This window comes from Eulemur rufifrons, chromosome 2, assembly GCF_041146395.1.
Source record: "Eulemur rufifrons isolate Redbay chromosome 2, OSU_ERuf_1, whole genome shotgun sequence".
NCBI classification, from domain to species: Eukaryota; Metazoa; Chordata; class Mammalia; order Primates; family Lemuridae; genus Eulemur; species Eulemur rufifrons.
Window position 1 is genome coordinate 32,332,045 of NC_090984.1, and position 23,456 is coordinate 32,355,500.

At 46.1% G+C, this 23,456-nt stretch overlaps 1 long non-coding RNA gene across 2 annotated transcripts; it reads right to left on the bottom strand.

The window, feature by feature from the left end:
- Positions 1 to 277: 277 nt before the first annotated feature.
- LOC138392439 (uncharacterized) lies at positions 278 to 23,456 on the bottom strand. Of its 2 annotated transcripts, none has more exons than XR_011234928.1 (3): positions 23,162 to 23,456; positions 2,292 to 2,346; positions 278 to 679 (listed from the first exon to the last, which is right to left on the bottom strand). It is a non-coding gene; the product is annotated as an uncharacterized lncRNA (long non-coding RNA). The 2 variants fall into 2 exon arrangements; XR_011234929.1 differs by having other exon boundaries at positions 278 to 404; positions 554 to 2,346.

Consider the following 23,456-nt stretch of genomic DNA (forward strand, 5'->3'; position numbering starts at 1 on the left):
CGGCGGTGGGCCAGAGATGGGGCTGGGCCACGCGCTGGGCTCCGTCGTGTTTCTGTTGTGTGATAGACCGGTGACCTCGGGCAGCGCCAGCTCTCTACACCTCAGTGGCCTCATCTCCCACTGAGACTGTCATTGGTCCCACCAACCTCAGGGTTTTTATAAGGACCAAATAAACTAACAAGAGAGTTCTTTGAAATAAACGCACACACACTGCAACCTTTAACAATAACAACAATGGTATATTGTTTAAGGACCATCTCACTGTCTGTATTTCACCGTCACCATTATCCTCTTGATGCTCATTTTCACCTGAGCCACTGGTTTTCCTTGGCAGAGAAAGTGGAACCTACTGCCAGGTACAAAGCTGTGTCTCTGCCCGAGAATTTCGCTGGCTGCCTTTGGGACTGCCGAGATGAGCAGAGGAGGAGGAGACAAAGCAAATGTGCGGGGAGGAGGAGAAGGCAGACATGTAGGTTTTGCTCCCTGTTACAGACAAACCAGACTTCCTCACACAGAAATGGGGTGAGGCCAGCCACCCAGAAGTCAGTCCCACCTGCCAGGGTGAATCCCTGTGTGTGCACCCAGCCGGCAAGGCCTGGAGGTCAGGTGTGGTGGTCCTATCGGCTGTGCCCTTCGTAGTCCAAGACAGCCACCAGGGCTGGCTCTCCTTAGACACAGCCTGTGGGAGGGGTGGAGGTTGGGGGATCTGTCCTTCTCCAGGGCTCCTGGGGCCCTAAAAAGAGGGCTGATCCTGTAGCATTTAACTTTAAGACAGTTCAGCCAAATCTTCCACGTGGCTTCCACGCTCTGAGCACAGGTCTGGAGCGCCTGCCCCACCCTCTATCTGCCTCTTCTGTTAGGGACCCACAGGGTGAGGACTGTGATCTGATGGCACCAGAGGTAGAGCCTGCTGAGTGGCAAGGGAGGAGACCAGCCCAGAACAGCAGTTGAGTGTGTCATGGGTGGTAGGAATAAAAAAGAAGGGAGCTAACATTTACTGAGTGACATTGTATCAGGCACCCAGGCTGAGGGCAGACTAGGGTAGGGCTCTGTATCCTGGGTGTACCTGCTGCCTCTGCCACTCACTTGCTGTGAAATTACTTACCTCTCTGGGCTTGGTTTCCTCATCTGAAAGCTGAGGACGATCAGAGGGGATTTTGGGTTACAGGTATCAGGAATGGACTGGTTCACTTAAACAAAGGGGGACTTATGGGCTGAATATAGGAGCTCACACAATGGCGGGAACTGCTGCAGAAAGGGGGCTCGGAAACATCAGGCCCCAGAGTTATTCGAGGGGTCCCCAAGGCTGGCACTGCACCAAGGTCACTAGGAGTCCTGGGCAAGGGGCAGGGATGAATCCGATCTTCTCAAGAATTCGAATCCTGGGGGACAGAGCCTGACTGGACTTTCAAGTTCACATGGCCACTGCTTGGCTAAGCGAGGATAGGAGACAGTGCCACCAAGACCACACGCAGCAGGGCAGAGATGGTTCCCCAGAGCGGAGCTGGGATGCAGTACCTGGAGAAAGTGTCAGTGGCTGCAGGAGGCTGGGACTCTCACAGGAGTCCACTGCAGTGGACAGTAATCCCCACTGCATAGGCTTGTAGTGAGGAGAAAATGAGATCAGGCAGTGAAGCCCTTCATACGGCACCCTGAGCGATCGGAAATGTTTCACCGCCCTCACTGGTACTCACCTTAACCCTCTCCAACCCTGTGAAGTAGTATCTCATTTTCCACATGGGAACCTGGGAGTCCAGCTGGTGAAAGGAGTTGCCCAAGGTTGCCCAGGTGCCGAGCAAGACTCTGACCCCGGCATTGCCTTCAGAGCTACATAAATTGCGGAGCCTTGTACAAAATGCAAATGAAGGACTTCTTGTTCAAAACGCAGGAAGGAAATAGTGTTAACATAAAGCTTTTTCCTTTCTTCCAGTGTCTCTCAACTGTCTTGGTGTTTTTAATTTGCTACTTAATGTCATGCTAAGGAAAGAAAAATTAAAATTTTAAATGATTAGCATTAATTTTACTGTCTTTTATATTATGCAATGCCAGTTTTAGGTGCAAGTAAGAGCATTTAACTTGTACCCGGAATCATTAAATCATCAAATCATTTTCAGCGTAAGTGCTTGGTTCGCAGAGAAGCAAGACAAGTCAGAAAGGCTATGACAGGGTTCCTTGGATGTTAATGCTTCTTAGAACATCACGGCCTGCCTTCTGCCTTTGAGGCAAGTTATGATTCAACTGGAAAGTGTGACTTCTTGGGGTTTTCAGTGTCACGGACATGATATGCTTACCTCGCACTCTCTTTGGGTCTTGCTGAACTCCCATGCATCATGAGTCTTGACATTTCTGGAGGAGGGAAAGAGAGAAGTAAAATTTGGAGACTAACAGTGTAATGACCACTGAAGGCTCAATGTCACTGGCTGAATGTCAATGTCGTGGCTGGTCCTGTAGCCTACCATCTATACAACCTTGTGGGAGCCCTACACGGTCCTCCACTCCTGCATCTGCGAGATGGGAGTCCCTGCAGGCTCTCCTGAGGATTAAGATCCTATAGGATGTGCAGAGCCAAGGCAGACCCTCACAAATAGAGGTATCACATTGTTGCTATTGTCATAAAGGGGTTTCAAAAACTGCTGAAAAGATATTTGCTTCCTTTTAAACAAACACAATTGACAGAGACAATAACCTTTGTCTTCACCAGTTTCAGTATTTTCACTTTAAAGAAAGAGCCATTGTATTGGAGAACAGGAAATAGGATTTGACCCACAAATATTTCACTTTACCAAATCTGCCTCTGGGAAATTGCTTGGTCAACACCCTCCTCCTTTAAGAGCCTGTGGGAGTTGGAGATCTTCTTCCTCAATAGCTGGAGAGCCTTTGTCTGCCTGGCAGACATACAACCTCTCCAAGTCTGCAGGAACTCTTTGCTGGTCAACGACCCCAGTGGGAGGTAGGTGGTTTACGGATTGGGGACAGCTGAGAAGTCATCTGGTGCATTGCCTTTTAGGATAGGGGGCACTTAAACATCCTCCTCTCTGCCCACACATAAATACCATATATTTTGCAATTAAAGGCATACTCCCCTGCTCCTGTCCTTTTGTTCTAAAATGTGTGCTGGAGCCGGGAATGCCCTGAATTCTCCAACGGGTGGACCCGTCTGAGTAATGTTCCAGGGCCAGGTCTGTGCAGTCCTGGTGCAGTAGCAGAATAAATATTTTGAGAGCTCCAATTTGGAATCATCTTCAGTGAAATTGCCTCTCTCTGGCTTGAATCAGAAAGAAAGAGTAGAAAAAACCCACCCTTGTGAGCCCTTGTCCACACCTGTTGCTCAGACAGGGGAAGTGTGTGTGCCCCTGGTGGGCTGCTGGCCGGACCAAGTGCAGTGCATTGTCTGTTTAATAAAGTAGTTAAGTGCCGCCTGTTCCACCCTGCCCCATGGGGCCCAGCAGCGCACAGCGCACTCTCCTTAAGCTGCTGTGACAGGAGCTGGTGCCTGTCAAGTGGAAAGTGGTGGCTGCATTCTGAGCACAAGTGCCACTAGCAAAAGTCCCTTTCCTTACAGTTGCTAGGCCAGTCCAGGTCAGGGAAAGACCCAGGCCGCCGAGGCCCACTCATTACCCCTAAAACAAAGGCACGAGAAGGCACCATCCACGGTGCCTGTATGCTGTCCTCTCCTGTCCCCACCTACAGCCACGGCAGAGGACAGTGGATGTGGCACATCTTTGTGAAAGGGTATCTGGCTCACATTGCAACTCTTCTAGGAAGCCTTCCTTGACCTCTCTAGACAAGATGGATTGCTTCTTCTTGGACGCTTATTCGGGTCCGCAAGATCCAGGCCCTAGATGGATCTTCCTTCCTCCAAGGTTAGGAACACACCATGCCTGGCCTCAAATCCCAGCTCTCCCATTCACTACGTATGTGACTTTTGGCAAGTTACTTAACTTCTCCATATCTCATTCTTTTACTTGTAACTCCCCGTTTTCTCCTCCTCCCCGGCCCTGGTAACCACTATTCCACTTTCTGTCTTCTGATTATATCAATTTTGGTTAGATAATATCTTACATATTTTTTATTCAACAAATATTTATTGAACACCTACTTTGCACCAGGAACTGAAGTAGATGTGGAGCTGCAGTTGTTATTAAGATAAAGTTTATGCCTTCGTGGAGACTTTATTATAATAGTTTGAGAGTAACTATAAAATATACAAGACAATCTCAGACAGTGATGCATGCTTTTGTTGACAAAACCATCCAGAAGAACAATGACAAAAGATACAGTATGTTCTTTCAAAGTCACATGAACTCTTTGTTTAACAGGACCCCCCACAGATTATTTAATTCTTTAGGATATTTGATTTTCCTATTTACTATTTGATTGGAGTCCAGACACTGGGGAGTTACATGTTAACTTGTAGATTTCTTGCCCATAGAATGGATAATCCAAACGGTTATGGTTTTATTAACCTGTAGGACAGTAAGCACTTTTAGATCTAACCTAGCAATCTTATAACACGTTTTTCTTTTAATGTCCATAAACACCCAGTTCCCCAAATGCTTATGGAACCAGCATTGAGTAATCTTACTAGTTCCTTTATTAATGAGTTAGCAAATCTTTGACATGTGTTTATTCTATTTTTATATAAGAGTCATGTTTTCAACTTTTGCAAATTACACTTTGGCACTTTGAAGAACATAAATCAGGACAAGGGGATAGAGTGGCTGGAGCTGGCAGTATTTGAGACAGGTGTTGAGGGAAGATCTCTTCGAGGGGGTGAAATCTAAGCAGGAACTTGGGTGATGAAGGAAGCAGGCACCCCAACGTCTGGGAGAAGAGCCTTTCTGGCAGAGGGGATGGAAAGGAAGGGCAAGGCATGCCCCTGAGTCTGCGAGGAGACCAGGGCAGTGGGCAAGGAGAGTGGCAGATGAGGTCCGGAAGGTTCTAGGTCAGACCCTGAAGAGCCCTTCCTGCCGTGCTGGGAGGATCGGGTCCAACTTCAAACCGAGGTTGAAGAATATGTTCCATGCTCATAACAAGCAAGTAAGCACCCTCAGGTTGAGGCCACACTTCCCGCCTCACTGGATCCCCCACCTTTAGCTCAATGAGGCCACTGCTACTGGTGCATCTTGCCCGTGTACCCTAAAGTGCTCCAAGCCTGAAGCTGATTGTTTCTTCACCCCACTTGGTGTCAGCCCGGGCAGGGAGACTTCGGGGATGGAGAAGGGGGAGCCCTCAGGGCAGGTACAGAGACAGAGGAGCCAGCACCGACTGGCTGGTCAGGAATCCAAGAGGGGAGTCCAGTCCCTGCCTGTGAAGTTCCTCCCAGGGCCCAGCAGTTGGCTGTGGCCACTCGTGTGTTGGACCCCGTCAGGGCACCTGGTTCTGGTGCCTGCTCAGAGGAACTGGACAAGGACTTCTCTGCTAAAATTCGAGTGATTCCTTCCAGTTCTAAAACTCTCTAGGATTCCCTGAACAACCCCAAGACTGTCCTCCAAACCTCCCCTCTTGCACAGACGTGAGTCCTCGGGGCAGCCCAACTGAGCAGCGCCCTCTAGCGAAACTTTGTGTTCCTGCCGCAACCCCTGGGGGACGCGACGGCTGGGGCCGCCCAGGATGGGGCTTTTCAGCAGAAGACAGTGCCCACTCGGTTTCTCAGAGCTCTGTTGAGCTCCTACTGTGTGCCAGGCACTGTCAGCCGCTGTGAAGTGCTGGCGGCGACGTGAGAGCAGGGCTCGTGTCTGTCTTGGTCACCATTGAGTCCCAGCACATACTATTGCCCAACATACACTAGATATTCCACGAGTATTTTTCTAGTGAATGAATAAAGAAACAAAGATAAATACGATGCAGTGTCTGGCCCTTGTGAAATCAGTGTGGGAACCGTCCTGTGTAACTTCAGAGCACTCCCATGAGCAGGAGTTAATTTATGTCTTTTTAATTAAGCTCAACCCAACGGGCAGTTGTGTAGAGTGTTATGAGCAAGAATTCTGGAGTCAGACCACCTGGGTTCAATTCCTGGCTCTGCCACTTATTAACTCTCTGACCTTGGGCAAGTTACTTAATCTCCCTGTGCATTATTTCCTCTGCTGTAAAATAGGGAAACCTCACAGTGTTGTTATGAGGGTTCAAATAATTAAAATTCATAAAGCACTTAAGAAAGTGCCTTGCACATAGCATGCACTATGTCAGAATTTGTTAAATAAATAAGGAAAAATTTGCTAAAAACAGGAGTGATGTCCAAAAATAAACTGGCTACCTACTGAGGTACTCAGCTGCCCATAACCAGAGCTATTGGAGGATGCATTAGCTCTTTCAGATAATTCGTACTAATAATATCTATTATCTGTTGATTACTTAATATTATCCAGCACTGTGCAAACACTTTACATTTATCATCCAATTTTGTCTTTACAATAACTGTATTATTATCACCACTTGACACAGGAGACAGAGGCTTTGTGACGACCTGAGATCCCTCAGGTTGGAGGGACAGATCTGGGATTCAGTGGACTCCAGCGCACTGTAGATTCTGAAGTGAGTTGTACTCAAACTTCAGAGAACACTTGGGCATCTGAGGTCACACAGGGCATGGGAACCGCAGGGAAAGGGCAGGTGAGCAGTCTGTGGGCTGGAGGGAAGAGACTCCAGGGGCAGACAGAGCCCAGGGCTCAGTGATAAGGAGCCCTTTGTGCTGCGGCTCAAAGGCAGAGTGAGGGTGGTTGGGGGCAGGAAGGTAGAGGCAGCTTTTGCAGCAATCAATCAACCAACCCACCCACCATCCAGAGATACCCTGTATTTGGCAGCCAACGGAAGGGAGGTGTTGGGAGGTGGCTCCGTGGGCCCAGGTGCAAGGCAATGTTACAGCCGGCCAGGGGAGCTCTCAGAGGCAGGACAGTGTTTCTGGACAGAGAAAAGATGGAAAGTCCCAGGGAAGGAGGGAACAGCAGGTAGATGGCATGAAAGATACAGGTGTAGGGGGCTTTCCTTGGAAAAGGGGGACGAGCCTTCCACAGTAGTAGCAGGTCAGAGAAGATGAATGTAGAGACATATTAGGAGCAAAGAGGAAATCTGAGGGGTTTCTGCCTTTGTCTTTACAATAAAAAAGGAGCTGAGATCATCTGTTCAGGGGGCGAGGGAGTGAGTTTAGGGGCTTGAGAAGGGCAGAGTTTGGAATAAGCCTGAGCAGGTGTGCTAGGACAGCAGGTGGGGCAGAGAAGGCTTAGTGGGTTGCAGAAGGCCCTGCTGGAGACTGAGAGCAGGACATCGGGCTGAGCCAGGGCCACACAGGCAGCGATACCTGGAGGACAGTTACTAGTATGTAGGGGAGGCAACTGCTGGGCCACATTCACTGCTACTAAGCCCCCTGGGCCCAAGGTCTGGGGCCACCAGAGCTGTCCCGTCCTCCTAAGAGTAACCCCTCTTCTTGTCCAGCCTCCCAGAAACTCTCAGGGGCCATGACAGCCACCTCCCAAGAGCACTTGTAGCCCTCCTGCTGGCCCCAAAGGCTCCTGTGAGTTAAACATTTACAACACCCAATCTTTCATATCCTGATCCTTCTCCACACTGACTCTGCAAAATATCAGTGACCACAAAGGAACATGGCTGAATACTCCAGACTGCCTTTTTTAAAGATCCATGTGACACCTGGCTTCTAAAGCATTTCCCGCAATCATTTCACAGGCATCCAAGTGGGCACCGGATGAGCAGTGTGACTTCATCTTCCAGGTGGGGAAGCTGTGCCTATCAGCTTCTGCATCGCCTGCAGGCTTTCTGTGCAGCTGTCTGCGGTCAAGGCAAGGAGTGTCTGGTGTTGTGGGCTGTACACACCCCCCTCCACAGGCCACTCCCATCATTACCCTTGCTGTGGGGTACCAGGTGGTAGGGGGCAGGGATGGCAAACACTTGAAACACATCACACGTCTCATCATGCCTGGATCTGGCACCAAGGGCAGACCTCAATAATCTATCACACCTTGTTGCTCAACACTGCTCTGGGCAGCATCAGAGAACAACTGCGGGTGGAACTTCAGGTGAATCCTATGGCCAGCCCAACTGTAGGATGTGTAGCCAGCCCTAGCACCTACTGTCTGTGAAGCAGACGGCCCCAGGTAAAACTATGAAGGGGTGAGGCTGTCTTTAGCCTCTAAACGACAACCCCCCCTAGAGAGATCTCCAGAGGGGGGCTCTGTTCCAAGCCATCCAAGCTCTGTCCCGCTCTCCTCCTCAGGGTCCCAGGAGCCGAGCAGCTCATCTGATCCCTACGGGCAGTGATGGGGGAGCGAGGGCTTCTCACCACTGCTGAGCCTCTGCCACTAACTCGCTCCGAGGCTGCTTCATGGACTGTGAGAAATACTAATTAAAACTATCTGTGGATCCTCAGCCGCGAGAATAAGGATCAGAATGGAAGTGAGGCCCTGTATTTATAAGGTTTTTCAATTGCAAAGATCTCTGACAATATAAGAAAGTCTCACTTCTAACCACCAGCACCAACCTTTCCAGATATTTTAACAGGGAACTTTTGGGGGACACCATTTTTTAGTCTGAAGGGAAGAATTCAATGGTGGGTTGTGCAATTTGCAAAGCTGTTTGGGGGTAAGCCAGGGCTAGTGGCACCTTTCAAATTCTACCTCGCCGCTGCAGCAGAACTTGTATCTGTATGGTGCTTAATAGTTGATAAAGGGGCTATCACTTTCGTCAAGATTTCTCTCTTGCTATTTTAGCAGCATTGACTTGTTATTCCGGTGAGCTTTTGTAACTTTCCTACATATTGCGAATCTCTCCTTTCTCTTTCTCTTTCCCTTTCCTTTCTCCTCTCCCCTCCTCTCCTCTTTTCTCTCCTCCCCTTCCCTCCCCTCCCCTCCCATCTCCTCCTCTCCCCTCCCCTCCCCTCCCCTCCTCTCCTCTCCTCTCCTCTTCTTTTTAATCAAGGCATCAGGATGAGGGTGGCAAGCTGAGCAGGGGAATCTGGTGGATTAAAATGCAGTCCAGGCTGAAAATCCCCCAAGCCTGGGAGTATCACCCCCATCTCTGTCACCAGGGCAGAGGGAGCACAGCCAAGCTGAACCCAGGGTTATTTTTAATCCCAAAGATGCAGCCTTTGAAAACAAACAGCCCCCGCCTGGAAGGACTTGCCAAATGAGTGTGGACTGGAGGAGGTGTCAGAATGCGGCTGCCTCTCCTTGCCCCAGACCCCTCCGGAAACCAGAGCTGGGTGGCAGTGTGTATTTTTACACAAGCTGCCTCGCTTTGTGTCCCGTGTGCCACAGGGTCCTGTGAGGACGGGGTGGGAGCCCCACGCACCATGACCTTTGGAAACTAACCTTAGATGGAGCCGGCCGTCGCCTGGTGGCCAGAGGAGCTGGCTTTGCAAGGGCCCTGCCCAGCTCATATTGCCCCAGGCCCCGCCGCCTGCCCTCAGCGCCACCCCAGCCCCAAGCTGCTGAGGGGCACTTTGGAGTAGCATTTTCTTCTTCCTTTCTCTTTTCCTCTCCTACCTTTACTCTCTGGAACACAGGTAATCCATATTCATTATAGAAAAATGTAAACATTGAGATAAGCCCCCAAAAAAGAAACATTCTGATAACTGCCCCCACACCCCCTCCCACCACGGATGGGTTAATATTTGGTGGATATTTTTCCAGACTTTTTCTATGCATAATTACATACAAGGCATTATATATTTTTTTAGAACATAGAATCCTACTCAGGGCGTGGCACTAAGGAACCAGGACACTCATTCGGGAAGGGCCTCCGCCAGTCTGGATGATGCATGTTAGCTCCACGTGAGGTTCTACAGCTCTGCGGTAGGGGGTTGTTAGGACAGGACATTTCAAAACAGAAATGTTGTGAAATAATTATACTTAGCTACAAAGATTGATGACAAGGGTGATGCCAGTCAGAGCTTGGATAGCTAGTTGCTGGGCCGATGTCCTTGAAAAAGTATTTTTTGTGTAAAGTTGAGATGGGCTTTGTGCAAGGTTGTGGTTTTTGCATTTAACACAGTGCCCGGTCTCTGTGTATTGCACAGGAGTGTTCAATAAAAGCAACTTTTGGCTGGGCGCGGTGGCTCACACCTGTAATCCTAGCACTCTAGGAGGCCGAAGCAGGAGGATCCCTTGAGGTCAGGAGTTCAAGACCAGCCTGAGCAAGAGCAAGACCCTGTCTCTACTAAAAATAGAAAAAAATTAGCTGGGCATGGTGGCGCTTGCCTGTACTCCCAGCTCCTCGGGAGGCTGAGGCAGGAAGGAGGATCGCTTCAGCCCAGGGGTTTGAGGTTGCTGTGAGCTAGGCTGACACCACGGCACTCTAGCCCAGGTGACAGAGCAAGACTTGGTCTCAAAAAAAAAAAATAAATAAATAAAATAAAAGCAACTTTCTTCTCCATCCTTACCTGTCCCAGCAGGAATCACTTTGCCCATATCAGGCTTTGTTTCAGGGCTTACCTGATTCAGAAAACTCCCCAGTGTACTGGTTAAAAAGACAGGTTCTGGAGTCAGGAAGTCTGGGTTCAAATCCTTGCTCTGCCTCTAAATAACTGTGAAGTTGGGTAAGTAGTTTAACTTGTTTGTGTCAAATGTCCTCGTTTATAAAACACGGATGAAGATAGAACACACAGCACAGGCTTGGTGCGAAAATTCAGTGAGATAATACAGGTAGAGCACTTAGAAGAGTGCCTAGCACATAGTAAGTGCTCGATAATCATTAGTTCTTCTGCTATTATTCTTTTTTCAACTCTTAGGGAAAACCTCCTGTGTTTCAGGCACTTGCCTAGCTTCCTGTATGATTTAGGGCAAATTCATTTAATCTTTCTCACTTCATTTAGATAGGTGCTCAAGGCAGTTGGGGAATGAGATGGAGAATAATTTCAGGTGCTTGGATATCAGGAGACTTAATACATTGGCATTACAGAGTCACTGGAGTCCATTAACATATTGGAAAACTGTTAAAAGCCATGTTGCTTTAACTGGGACTCTCATGAACACACCACTCCACTTGTTGAAGGTGGATCTTGAGTACAGTGAGGGTTCACCATGCTGTTCATGCTACTTTTGTGTATATTTGAAAACTTCCATCATAAAAAGTTTATATACCTGTGTATGTGTGTGTGTCCTGAAAAAAATCCACACTCTATTTTACTTTCATCCTTTTTCTGAATTGTTTTAATATATATTTTATAAAGCATTCATGAATCTTTTTTGTTAATCAAGACAATAAAACCACTAAAAATGCATTCCCCTTGGATATAGTGGTGTTGAGAGAAGCCATGGCTGGTCTGTAACTAGGTTTTCACTCTGGCAGTCATAGTCTATTGCACTGATGACATGCAGAATTCCCAGCTGACAGGTGGTGGGGAGAAAGAGCAGATACACTCATTGGCACCTGGCACCAGGCTGCCCCTTCCCTCTACCCTCCCTCCCAGTATTGGCTTCCAGCCCTTATTTTGGGTCATCCTTGTCCTGTCTATGTTAGTGTCCAGCACTTGGTGTGCCCCATGAAAACTCTGAGAACAGAAGAGGCAGAAGTTAAAGGCATCCATTCGCATCAATCACAGAACTTGCCGCCTCAAGGTCAGGGGTCCCCGATCTCTGTCTCCTCCCTCTCCGAGGGCAGCCCACTGTGTTCACCACCTCTTTCTCTCTGGTCCTGGCAACCCCTCCAGGCTTTTGGTAATAACATAGACGTCACATCTTTGTTGCTACAGAGTACCGAGTTCACCTTGCTTTTTGGGATCCATCATCTAGATACTTGAGCTGGTTTCATTGCTACCACTATTATTGTTATGAATAATTATAGCTTCCAATTATTGAGTGATTATCAGGGGCCAAATGCTGTACACCCATAGGCACTGTCTCATATAATCTACACAACAGCCAATGAGGTAAGTACTACTATTATCCTGCTTTACAGAGGAGGAAACTGAAGCTTACAGAGGTTGAGTGTTAGTCACAGGGCTAATAAATGGACATTTAAATTCCAGGCTGTCTGATTCCAAAGCTCACGCTCTTAACACTGCTAATGAGAAACTCTTTTCCCAACCCTGGAAAGAGGAGAGAGGTGTAAAAGAATGGCCTTTACTAGACCTACAGTTCTGTTGGTTTTTTTGTATGTATCATGTATCATAAACAGAGACTACCATAATGTGGACATTCTTGCTGCCTGGGCTATAGTGTGTCATAAAAGGGTTCTCAGGTGTGTGTGTGTGTGTGTGTGTGTGTGTGTGTGTGCTTCTAAATGTAAAGAGAGGGCAACCCAGAGGTAGAGGACTGTCAGGTAAGACAACGATTCCGGATTCAGCAAACCTGGGTTCTGCCTCGGCTCTGCCATTCATCATCTACTTGTTATCTTGAGCCACTCACTTTCCCTGTCTGAGCCTCAGTTTCCTCATCTGTAAAAGAGGGATAACTGTCACAGTTAAGCACATTAAGTGAGATGGAGAGGCGTGCCTACCCAAAGCAGGCACTCGCAGATAAGCATGTTCTTCATCTGCACCCCATGGCGCAGGGAGAGTTTCCCAAAGCAAGATTGGGAAGAAGAAAATGTGAGCGTGCGGTACCTTTGCTTAGGCGCATGCGCAAACACGGGCGGGGCGGCCAGGACCCTCACAACACGTAGTCTGGAAACCTTCAGGTTGTGTGTTGAGAGCTTTGCCGCGCAGTTTGGCCCTCGAGGAGGGTGCAGGCTTGCACCCCACGCACTCTCCTCCCTGCTCCTTTCTTCCCCAACCCTCTCAGACTAAGCAGAGTTCACGTCCAGCCTGTCCAGCCCATGCTTCCTTCCCTGCTCACCACTCAGGCCACAGCCAGGGGGCTGCAGGTGGTCTGCAGGTGCAGAGGGGGCTTCCGGACTGAGGCCTTGGCCCACCTCTGCTGTGAACCGCCTGCTCTTAGCACACCAGGACCCCGAACGCATTCCTGCCCTCCCTGCCCGCCGCAGACACACAGAGACACAGATGCATAGCGAGACACACAGGTACATAGACGCACAGAGACACAGAAGCATGCACAGAACACACACAGACCCACAGACATGCAGACACATAAGAGACACAGACACACAGACACACACACACACAGACACACACACAGGCTTCCTCCCTCCCCGCGGGCCCTGCCTTCTGCCCAGCGGCCCCCTCCCCTGCGACTCTGCCTCTTTGGTCTAATAAGGGTAGGTGAGAAAGCGCTGTGAGATTCCAGAGATACCTCCCAGAGCTCCTCCTGAGGCGCTTCCAGTTGGACGTTCAGCTCTGGGCAACTGTCCCGGGCCCCAGGGCTGAGTCATGCAGATGAAGGTTCTGAGCCCCTAAATTGCATTGCTAGATCCCCAGCCTTTAAAAAGCACCGCAGGCTGCCCTAGGAGGCAGTGAAGTTTCCCACAGAAACTCCCTTTGAGGCGGATTTAATCGCGGGGCATTTTAAAAGCCCCATCTGGAGGTAATTTGAAGTTTAAATTACCAGGATAGAGGATTTTTTTTTTTTTTTAAACTAAAAGCAGGGCTTGGAATAGTTATGTTGCGTCAGTTATTGATCAACCAGTTCCAAGGGCTTAAAAAAATGTTAAGACCTGTTTTACCCAATATGTTAGAAAAATTTACTTCAGGATGTAGTCATTTTTAGTGGTATTAATTAATTAATTTATTTAGTGGCATTAATAGCTCAACACCACTTGGGGCAAGAAATGACACATTTCGTGAATTTTCTAAATCAGATCATACTTAGACCCCACCGACCAGGATCTCGTAAAACCCAATTCCAGCCCCTTTCAAGGCCCCTCCCTCTCCTTCCATGCAGAACTCCGATGCCTTAGGATCCAGAACCTTGGGGAAGGGCTTCGGGTCTGTGATGGTCACTGCTAAGTTGCTCATCGTCCAAGCCCGGGTGGACCCGTGAAGGCTGTTGCTGCTGCTCACAGCATCCTCTCCAAATTCACGGCGACATTGCCAACGTTCAGTCCTCGGGAGCACCTCCCCTTAGCCACCCCCCAAAGGCCCTGCTCCTTCAGGGTGCCGGGTAGGAGGCCCAGCACTCAAGGTCCGGCCACCTTTGAATGATCCCCAGACCCTGCACCCCCTCCCCAGACCTCTCTATCTCTAACAATTAGTGTTAGGTCTCCAGACCTTTAGAAAATCAAAGAAAGGCCTTTAACTTTTTCCCCTGGAGCAAGAAAAGCACAGTTCCCAAGACACAAGGCCTCAGGAGAAGAGGGGAAAATACCTCACATTCTTTTCCAGTGAGCCTACAGAAGGAAACCAGACATGGTTAATTTCTCAATCACAGTAGTCAGTCACTTCGTCAATAATTACCTGATTTACTTAGTAGTCCACACCCTTTGGGGAGTAGATAAAGTCATGGTCCAAAAAACTCCAAATAAACAAACAAAAAACCCCTTCTTTAAATGAAGATTATGAAATCTCTTGGCCTCCGTAATTTTCAGAGAGTCTCTCTAGAATACTCCTGTTTGGACAGAGTTGGATTCAATCCTATACAGAGGCCATTTAGTAGCTTGATGTCTAGAAGTTTGGTCTTATCGTTTCTCTTTATGAACGAGTTGCATCCCTATTTGAGGACTGAGGAGGTTGAGGTAAGAAGTGACACTGTGACTCAAGGAAACATAGGCTGGCTCTGACTCACACCCAACACCACACATTGGGTAGAGCTTAAGGGCAGAAGGAATGGCTGCAGAATTAAATAAACGAGAGTTGGAGCTCTGGCTCCATGACTTTTTAGCTGTGTGACTTCAGGCAAGTTACTTCCCCTCTCTGAGCCTCAGTTGCTTCATTTCTAAAATGGGGATGATAGAGTCCCTCCTAGGATTATGTGAAAGCTAAATGACAGACAGCCAGGAAGTGGTGTAAATTCATGCTGTGAGGAATACCCTCTGCTGTAAACACATAACAATGATATAGGGTATAGAAAGAGCACATTAAAATGACATGGCCACATTCAGAGAACAACATCAGCATCTCTGAGGAGAGAGCTGAGGTGCATTCTATACACCTTCTCCAAGGGTCCCTAGTGGGATTGAGCCCTATGTGCCCATGTAGCAATCCGCTTTTCCTTCATCCCTTTTTCATTCTTCCCAACTCCTGTTCCTTGAATCATTTCCTAAAATAAACAGGGCTCAGACAAGACCTTATCTAAGTCTGCTTTTTTTTTTTTGTGGTGGTTGGGGTGGGAGAGGGGAGTCTAGGCTAAGACAGATGGGAGGAGGAAAACCAAAGCAAAGCAAAGGGGTGGTAAATATTAATAGAAAACAAAATATGGCAGAGATAAGCTAAAATATAGGTCATTATAGTAAATGTAAACAGATTACCTATCCAAAGAAAGACTATCAGATTAGATAAAACAAAATGAGCAAAGTTTGCAAGAGATATACCTAAAACAAAACCACAAAGAAAAATTGCAAATAAAAAGTTAGGAAAAAATACACCAGTCCACTGCTAACCAAAATGAAACAATTGTTATGGGTTGAATTATGTGCCCGTGTTGAAGTACCTCACAATGTGACCTTATTTGGAAACAGTCATTGCAGATGTAATCAATTAAGATGAGGACATACCAGAATAAGCCGGGCCCTGATGCCAGTATGACCGGTGTCCTTATAAGAAGATGAGAGACACACGGACCCACAGGAAGACAGGCACGGGATGGCAGAGGCAAAGGTCGGTGTTATGCTGCCACAAGCCAAGGAGTGCTTAGGGCTCCCAAAGCTGGAAGAGACAAGGAAGGATCCTCTCCAAGAGCATTTGGAGGGAACATGGCTCTGCCAATTTCAGGCTTTGATTTCACTTTGATTTAAGACTTCTATCATCCAGCACCGTGAATGAATAAATTTCTATTCGTTTAAGCTGCCAGTTTGTGATGATTTCTTACGGTGGCCCTAGGAAATTAATATACATGTCTAACAATATTTATATCAGACCCAATGAAATTTAAGACCAAAACATTATTAAGAATAATCAGGCCAGGCATGGTGGCTCACGCCTGTAATCCTAGCACTCTGGGAGGCCGAGGTGGGCGGATCGTTTGAGCTCAGGAGTTCGAGACCAGCCTGAGCAAGAGCGAGACCCCATCTCTACTAAAAATAGAAAGAAATTATATGGACAGCTAAAAATATATATAGAAAAAATTAGCCGGGCATGGTGGTGCATGCCTGTAGTCCCAGCTACTTGGGAGGCTGAGACAGGAGGATCGCTTGAGCTCAGGAGTTTGAGGTTGCTGTGAGCTAGGCTGACGCCACGGCACTCTAGCCTGGGCAACAGAGTGAGACTCTGTCTCAAAAAAAAAAAAAAAAAGAAAGAAAGAATAATCAAGAATAATACAAAATTATAAAAGCAACATCCCATTACGAATATATAACAATGGTGAACCTGTATGCACTTAACATGGCTAAGTTATATAGAGAAGTTCATTCATATGCATAGTGGAAGATTTTTAATATACATTATCAGGATCTGCTAGATCAAGAAGATAAAGAAAAGAGCAAGGCTATGTAAGATATGAAGAGCTCATTAAGTAAAGCTGACCCAATATAGACATATAGAAGCCTGCACTGAAGTGGAGAATATATATATTTTTCAATCACATGTGGACAATTTTAGCAAAGAAAGTCTTGAGATATTTCAAACAATTTATAGCATACAAATAATATTTTTGTGCACAATGCTATTAAATTAGAAATAAACATACCACCCCTAAGTTGATTGTGCAGCCAAATGCTCTTCCCCTGAGACTAAGTTTACTGTGGGTTAAAGACAAAGTCTTAATAAAAATTACAAAATGTTTAGGCTTGAACAACTATGCAAGAACTACATAACAAAACTTGTGGGGTGCAAACAAAGCAGTACGCAGAGGCAAATTTATAGCTTTAACATACATTACTGGAAGAATAAGATTGAAAATGAATGAATTAAAAGTTTAATACCAAAAGCTAGAAAAAAAAATGAGATAATGCATTTAAAGTCCTGTGCAAAATGCTTGCCACACAATAAATATTTAACAAAAAGGAGTACTTAATAAATGGAAATTGTTGTTATTGCCTCCATAACTTTCCAATTAAAAGAACTTTTCTTTCCAGGATTAAGTTAAAATTTCATAAGCAACTATGGTACACCAAGACAGAGATATCTCTGTGCCCAGGACTTTAGAAATTAATTTTTATACAATTTTGTATAGTACAGTAATATCCTGGAAGGATAAATTCTCTAGTCCAGGTTGGTCTCTTCTGCCTCTATTTAATATAAACACATTCTTTACCCATTGAATAGACTGAACCCACAGCTCAGCAGTGATGTGATATGTATCAGAAACTAAGCCCCTAGAAGGAAGCTACCCTCTGAAAGCCCTTATTAGCATCCAGGAAATTCCATTATCAGTCCTCCTTTTGGAAGGAAGCAAAGATTTAAATAATTAGGGAGCATCACTTTTCCTAAAGGTACTGTTGATATGCCACTTCCCTAAAATTATTCTTCAGAAAAGGGGGAATAGCCTTAGGCAGACTCCAAATTACAGGGTGTTGTTTCAATAACTGTAATTTTGAATAACAAAATACTATTTAGGAAATGTACAAAACCCTCAAAGGAACTTAATCAATGCCATTTTTAGATTGGGAAGGTGATCACTTGACATAATTTGTTAAAAAAGAAGCCAAGAAATCATTAGCAGTATTTCATTAGTAGTATTTGACTTTTACATCTATATTATTAAAAGTTTATATGTTCGAATTGGCCCCATAAGTTTTTTTGTTTAATCCTTTCATTTGGAAACAGACAAGAATAAAGCTCCATTTTCAGGATTGACTTTTATTCAGGCATATGCATTAATCTATAGAAGGAAAGCAGGTGATGAGAGCCCCTCTCCCTGATGTTCCTGGTCAAACAATCCCACTGTGTAGAAGGAGCAGCTTACACTTAAACTTGCTTCAGTTTGTGCCTCTTTGGATGGGTGTGTTCTCAGTGTCCAGGAGCCTGAGCTCACTGGGGGAAATGTGGTAGGTGGGAGCTACTGCCTTCACTGATATATGAGCAGTTAATTTTCTGGACTCTTCCCAAGAAAATTTCCTAAGGATGCTGGGCAGCTCCTGGGCACTAGTTCTTGGGAGGGGTTGGTCCTGTCATCAGAATCAAGCCCAGCATCAGTGTGGCAACTTGTCCTTGTCATTTATCTCCCCAACACCCCTTGGGGTAGGGAGGGAATGTTCTGTTGCCCCCTTTAGACAAGTGAGGAAACTATACAGTCCCAGACTAATGACAGGACAGGAAATGCATCCTTTGGACTCCTGCTCACTGATGAGGAAGGAAGACTATGGGAGAGGATGCTTGGCTCTCAGGGCCCTTACCTCCACCTTCTTCTGTACCCCCCCCCCTTTGTGCAAACTTGCTTCTCTGTGGGATAAACATAACATATCCCAGTCCTCCTTGCTCCCAGATACATGCAATACCCACCGCACCTTCTTGGTGGCCATGCAACTAACATATACATAGCACAGAACGTCCATCTGCATCCCACGTAGTGCTTGAGTGTCCACTATGAACTTGGTATCATCTTTGGTACTGGGGATGCCGTGATAAACGAGGCAGACACAAATCATTGCTGAAAGCCAAGATTGGGCCCACCATTGTTGCAGAAGGACACACATCTCTATAGAGAATGGGGCCCTGGTAAGCAGCGAGGAAAGTAATGACCTTCTGTCTGGCTTCCCCTCTGGAGTAGCAGCTGAATTGATTTCCTCTGGCCGTGGCTTCAAAAGACAAAGCCCGGCACAGCAGAGAGCTACGAAAACCATGCGTCTGAGAGGTGTACAATGCCACAAAGGAGCGTGTGGTTTCCCCTCATTCAGGAGGTCCCCAGGCATCAAGACAGGCAGTGAGGGGGGAATCCCAGACATCCTTCTCCTCTGTGAGACACTCGCCGTCTGCACAGCTTCCACTGGGGCCTCCGGGGGCAGCTCCCCACTCCACATCCCTTCCAGCTGCCAACTCCCTCTGCACTGTAGATAAAGCAGCAATTGTAACTGAAATGAGAGACTATAAAACATCCAGGTTGCTTCCAGTTAGGTTTTCTTAAGCAGTCCTGCAAATTTTTCAAGTGCTACTTTGCACATTAGGTCATCATCACTCCTAGCCTCTCTGAGATGAATGTCCAGACCACATTCTCTTGGGTCCCAGGGCAGAAATGCAGAAATCTCCATTTGGGGTAATCCCAAACCACTCCCCTCCCCTGTTCATTTTGCTGGTAGAAGTTGTACAGATTGTACAGCTAGATCTCAGGGTAACTGAACGTCACAGCAGACTTTTATGATTTCTACTAAAAAGATGCCTTATAAACTCATGTGCACGTCAAGCAAGCTCTTCCTGGTGAAATGCTTTCCCTTCACCAGCTCCGGCTCTGAGAATGCTGCCCCATGTGATTTGTGCAGAGGCCTGGCAAGGCAATGAGGTAAAAGGACCTCATCAGTTTGTTCGTTTTGGGTGGAGGAAGGTTGTTTCAGTTGAGTTTAGAAGCTGATCATCAGGAAGCCGGGTAGGTCCATTGGCAAACTGCCCTGATGAGCAGGAGCGAGACCATCATGGTTAGAACTCATCCGTGTTGATGCTGAAATCATATCACAAACTTCCCTTCCCTCAATAGTTCATGAAATTCTGACACACGCAAGTGGAAGGCCTCAGGGTTACTACAAACCCCTGGCTGGACCTCTAAGCCGTAGATAAAGTACCTCTCCACAAGATGCTCAGAAAACCCAAGTAGGATGAAGTTCTGGATATGTAAGTAAGAATACAGTGACTTCAAGCTCTGTGCCTCCTCCAAGCCTCTGCTCATGCTGTTCCCATATTCTAGGACACTACCCTTCCCCTCCTCCCCCTTGGCCAACACACAGTCATTCTCAAAGGCCAGCAAATGTCCAGAAAATTCATCTTAGGATCAGTATCGGGAAAGACCTTAAATGCCACCTAGTTCGATGATCTACTCCCTTCTAAAATTGAGTTCCTTCTATAATTTCTAGCCAGAGGTCAAATACTATTGGTGACTGAGGACTCATAGCCTCCTTGAGATAACCCATTCTACCTCCATGTAGCTTTATTTTTATTAATAATGACGACTAGTATTTATTGCATGTCAACTTATGCCTGAAAAATGTTACATGAATGTAATTCTTACAACAGCCCTATGAATATCATTATTATCTTCTCAACCCATTTTACAGAAGAGAAGATCAAGTCTGAGGGTGGCTCAACGACCTGCCCAAGATCACAGAGCCAGGAAGTGACAGAGCCTGCAGGTCTCTAACCCCAAAGACCGTGTGCCCTTCACCACTGTACTGCACCCTCCAGGACTTCCTGACATACAGAAACCTCTCCCTGTCGTAGCTACACTCAAGGTAGAGTTGTAGAGTTATGCGTAGTTGTCAAATGTCCTCTTAGAACTCTCAGTGCTTGGAGTCTGTCTTGCACATAACATAGTGTTAATGGCCTGGACTTGCAATATTTCATTGGCCGTCATTTCAAGAATTTTGTTTCAGTCTCCAGTGAAACTGTAAGTTCTTGGAATGTGGGGTCATGGTCTATGCTTATGTTTTGTATTTAATTTTTGTGTATTTAATTTTCAAGACTTTTCGTATCCATTTCAGAATCTAGTACAGATAGCACTGAGCACATGCCAAGTGCTGAGCCCACCCTCTGATCGATTGAACAGTGCTGGAGAGAGTATCAGACAAAGAGACAGGAGCCCTGGATTCTGGTCCCAGCTCTGTCACTGCCAAATCAGTTCTCCTTCCTGCCTCAGTTTCCCCACGTGAACTGGATGATGTGTGCCACGACCACCCTTTGATGCTGGCATCATTAGCTGGCCAGCTAAATGCTGGAGCTATCCCAAGCCACAGAACTGTTGGTAAGGCCAGGGAGAACTAGCCCATTACTCAAACTAAATCAGCTCTCAGGAAGCAGCGATATCCCCCAGGACACACAGCTGGGTCAGACAGCTAGATATCAATCATGGGCCTGAGCTAACTTCTGCAGGCACCCCTGGTCTACTTATCCCTTATGATCCTAGGCCAGAAACAAGCAGAAATCCTGCTCAATTCACAGTCTTCCAGCCTCTAACATTTTAGGAAGTTTCTCAGTGTTTAGCAAAAGGTCTTCATACAATGTCAATGAGAAACAACAGAATCTCCAGAAATTTTCTTGGACACTTCACCAAGAAAGTAAGGAAGCCAATCTGGGTTCAGCCTTCACCACTTCATTAAGCAATTTTTTATTCATTTGTTCATTTATTTCACAAACATTTTTCTTTTTGGGGGCCCATCATGTCCTAGGCACTGTGCTGGGTCATGCAGATATAATGATGAAGAAGACTGGATGCAGTTGCTGTCTTAGGGCCTTCCAGTCTTGCTGGAGAGGGAGATATTAAGCAAATAATCATACAAACCTCTGATTAAAATTTATGACAAGTGCCATAAAGAAAAAGTATATAGACTGCTCACAGGAGGGCCCAACTTAACCTGAGGGCGGGTGGATCTGAGAGGGCTCCCTGGAGGAAGCGGCATTTAAACTACAACCTGAATTAAAGACTTAAATGGAAGAATTGAAACCATAAAAGTTCTAGAAGAAAACTTAGGAAAAACTCTTCTGGACATTGGCCTAGGCAAAGAATTTATGACTAAGACCCCAAGAACAAAAACAGCAACAATAAAAATAAATAAATGGGACTCAAACTAAAAAGTTTTTGCACAGCAAAGGAAATAATCAACAGAGTAAACAGACAATCTACAGAATGGGAGAAAATATTTGTAAACTGTACACCAACAAACAGCTAATATCCAGATTCTACAGAGAACTCAAACAAATCAGGAAGAAAAAAACCCCATCAAAAAGTGGGCAAAAGGCATGAACAGATTTTTTTCAAAAGAAGATAGACAAATGGCCAACAAACAGATGAAAAAATGCTCAACTTCACTAATCATCACAGACATGCAAATTAAAATCACAGTGAGATACCACCTTACCCCTGTCAGAATGGCCAGTTACTAAAAAGTCAAAAAAACAGTAGATGTTGGCGTGGATATGGTGAAAAGGGAACGCTTTTACACTGCTGGTGGCAATGTAAACTAGTACAACTGCTATGGAAAACAGTATGGAGATTCTTCAAAGAACTAAAAGTTGATCCATCATTCAATCCAGCAATCCCACTACTGGGTATCTACCCAAAGGGAAAAAAAAGTCATTTTATAAAAAAAATACTTGCACCCAAACATATATTACAGCACAATTCACAATCACAAGAATATGGAATCAACCTAAGTGCCCACAAACTGACGAGTGGATAAAGAAAATGTGGTGTATACACACCATGGAGTACTACGCAGCCATAAAAAGGAATGAGATAATGTCTTTTGCAGCAACTTGGATGGAACTGGAGAATATTGTCCCAAATGAAGTATCTCAGGAATGGAAAAACAAATGCCACATGTTCTCACTTATAAGTGGGAGCTAAATGAGGGATATATATGGTCTCAAAGTGGTGTAATGGACATCAAAAAACACTTGTACCCCCTAATTTGTTTTGAAATTAAAAAATAAAATAAAATAAGACCTGAGACATCCAGGAAAGAAGACGTGATGGGGTTTGGAGAATGGTCTGATCTATAATACCTTGGGGTGGGCAGGGATCAGATGTCTAGTCCCAGCCTTGGCGCCCCTTGACTGTGTAAGTCACCTACTCCCTCTGGCCCTCAGGTGTGGTTTTGTTTTGGTTTTGCTTTGTTCATTATTTTTGTTGTTGTTGTTGTTATTTGTTTCCCCCATCTGTGAAATGAAGACATGTTACTTCAAACACGTGTTGTGATGTTCAGATAAAAGCAGTGGTATCACCTTGAAGACTGTCATCCTGCACAAATAACCATACGGGACCCTTAGCGTCAGCTCCTCTCCTTGGTATGCACTGCGTCTGTGAAAGTGAGATTGTCCAAGGGAGAACTTATTTGCCATGTAGGAAAATGAGAGTGAAATGAGTTTTCCTTATTTGGATTCTCCACTTTATATGCAATATACCCAGATTATGTGCAGACACATGAGTGGGATACGGAGGGATTGGAAAACCTGGTCCCAGACGACCTTTAGAGGGGAAAGCCAACAGACGTGTGAGGGGAGAAAGGGGCTTATTAAACAAACCTGACGGCAGTCCTTCTCCCTGCTTTTCCAGATGCACCTCGAAATGCTTTGCCAAGAATTCTAATGAGAAACAGATTCTCTCTTGCTCGCTCCGTCCTTCACCTGCGGGTTTCTAAGCAGAGATATTGCTGTCCACTCTGTTGAGAGTCCAAGGCTAGTTTGATGCAATTCTCTTCTGTAGGAATAGAGATTTTGAATGTCAGAGAAAACATTTCAGATTTTTCTTTTATGCTTCAGCCAAAAAGCATGGGGTCAAAATATGAAAAGAAGTAAACACAGGGCCATTTGGTGGAGG